Raw genomic sequence first — 2,631 nt, 5'->3', positions numbered from 1 at the left:
CAAAATACAGAAACCATGACCACTGTTCTGGCTCTTCACTTGCCTGTCAGTAAAGTGGGTTCCCTGCAGGCAGATGTGACGTCAGCACAACTTGAAGAGTGATGTGTGCATGTGTGTGAGAGAGAATTTCTACAGAATTCTTACTCTTGCAGGAAAATATTGGGGGAGCAGAAAGTTGAAATAACCTTTTACTTCTTGCCAAACCATAAAACATAACTCTGATCATGGGCGGCACATGTGCAGCTCTCTATGCTGCCAGTGCACTGATACTATTCCTATGTGGAGACAATGGATTTATTGGGTGTGTGTGTGTGTGTGTATAAAATCCAGACTTCACACAATATCCAATTAACCAGTGCAATAGGACTAAAATTACAGAACTGGATAACAGTGCAAACAAAAGGAAAGGAAAGGAAAGGAAGAAAGGAAAGGAAAGGGGGGAATGGCTAAGGACAGACCTTAATTAGGGTTGCCAACCTCTAGATACTAGCTGAAGACCTCCTGCTATTATAACTGATCTCCAGCTGATAGAGATCAGTTCACATGGATAAAATGGCTGCTTGGGCAATTGGACTCTGTGGCATTGAAGTCCCTCCCCTCCCCAAACTCTGCCCTCCTCAGGCTCTGCCCGAAAAAAACCTCCCGCCAGTGGCGAAGAGGGACCTGGCAACCCTATTGCCAGCCTCCAGGTACTATCTGGAGACCTCCTGCTATTACAACTGATCTCCAGCTGATAGAGATCAGTTCACCTGGAGGAAATGGTTGCTTTGCCAATTGGACTGTGTAGGGTTGCCAGGTCCCTCTTTGCCACTGGCAGGATATTTTTGGGGCGGAACCTGAGGAGGGCAGGGTTTGGGGAGGGGAGGGGAGAGACTTCAATGCCATAGAGTTCAATTGCCAAAGCGGCCATTTTTCTCCAGGTGAACTGATCTCTATCAGCTGGAGATCAGTTGAATTAGCAGATGTCCTGCTACTACCTGGCAGTTGGGGAGAAAAACGGCACCTCTGTACTCGTACCAAAAGGTTTAGAAAAACAGTACAGGAAACTGTATATACACAAAGTGCAAATATTTATAAGCTACTCAGGTGAAACATAGACCATATACGTGACATATATACAACACAATTATATACAATATGTATAGTTCACACAAAAAATGTAGAGAAATTTCCAAAGGTCTCAACTGAGTACCAAAAATATATAGAGATATATATATGACTATTAAAAAATGAGTCAATACAATATACTTACAATACAAAAGTGCTGTTACATATTCATCATTCCTTCCCACACAGGGTAAGTATAAGCAATTACAATCAGACGTCAGTAAAGTACATCACATAGTGCAGCTAGTAAACTAGAACAGAGTCTTAATCAGATACATAGGAAAACCCAGGTGTTGCTGATGATGCATCCCCGAAATGGGTTAGAATTCTTAAAGTGACAATGTATATTTTAGCAGCATTTTAACATCAGCTTTACCCTATAGAAAGTAAGAAATCTCCAGGCCCCACCTGGAGCTTGGCAACCTTAGAACTGGCAATCCTAGTATAATACCATATAGTCCACCATTTAAGGGTAAAGAGTAATGCTTCAGGTCACAAACTGACAACCCCAATAATGCAATTTCTGGTGGGTAGTTGGTTGGAATTCTTACAGTGACAGTGTTTATTTTAGCAGCATTTTAACATCGGCTTTACCCTATAGAAAGCAAGAAAAATCATTATCCAGGTTTAATCCATTTGGAGACATCGTGTTCAAAATCGTGTTTTTAATAGTCATAATCTTTATATATTTATATACTGATGGTAATATATTGATTTTTAGAAGGACTGAAGAAAGATTTCCACTGCTGTGGATCTGAAACAGCCGTATCCATCGATGATTGTGGCTCTATATGAACTTTACACAAGGATTACAATATTAGCATTCATTTGGTACTCAGTTGAGACCTTTGGAACTTCCTCTATATATTTTTGGTACTCAGTTGAGACCTTTGGAAATTTCTCTACATTTTGTGTGTGAACTGTACATATTGTATATAATTGTGTTGTATATATGTCACGTATATGGTCTATGTTTCACCTCAGTAGCTTATAAATATTTGCACTTTGTGTATATACAGTTTCCTGTACTACCTGGCAGTTGGCAACCCTAACTCTATGGCATTAAAGTCCCTTCCCAAACCCGCCCTCTTCAGACTCCCCCCCAAAAAACCCCCACTGGTGGCAAAGAGGAACCTGGCAACCCTAACTATATTGCAGAAAAGCAGGTCACAAAAGTAGACAACACAGTAAAAGCAATCTGATACATACAATATATACTGCAATAGACTGCAATCTTGTCCCCTAATAAAAGTAAATGAATAAACAAAAAATAGTAATGTGCGTTTGTGCACACACATGCTCACAAGGGGAGTCTGTCCTCTCTTCCTCTTTGAACTGACCCTGGAGTGGAGGGGGAATCTAAGTACAAGACCTCAGTTCTTTATTGTTACAGTCCACAACCAGTAGGCAGTACAAGACCTTGTGTGTTTTGATGTGCTGTGTCTGACTTGCAATCTCTCTTCACAATGATCACTTCAGGGGTACAGAGACATTCAGAAAAGAGGCTTTAAACATGATGACGGG

Source organism: Euleptes europaea, chromosome 1 (assembly GCF_029931775.1).
Source record: "Euleptes europaea isolate rEulEur1 chromosome 1, rEulEur1.hap1, whole genome shotgun sequence".
Lineage (NCBI taxonomy): Eukaryota > Metazoa > Chordata > Lepidosauria > Squamata > Sphaerodactylidae > Euleptes > Euleptes europaea.
This window is presented reverse-complemented; position numbering follows the sequence as displayed.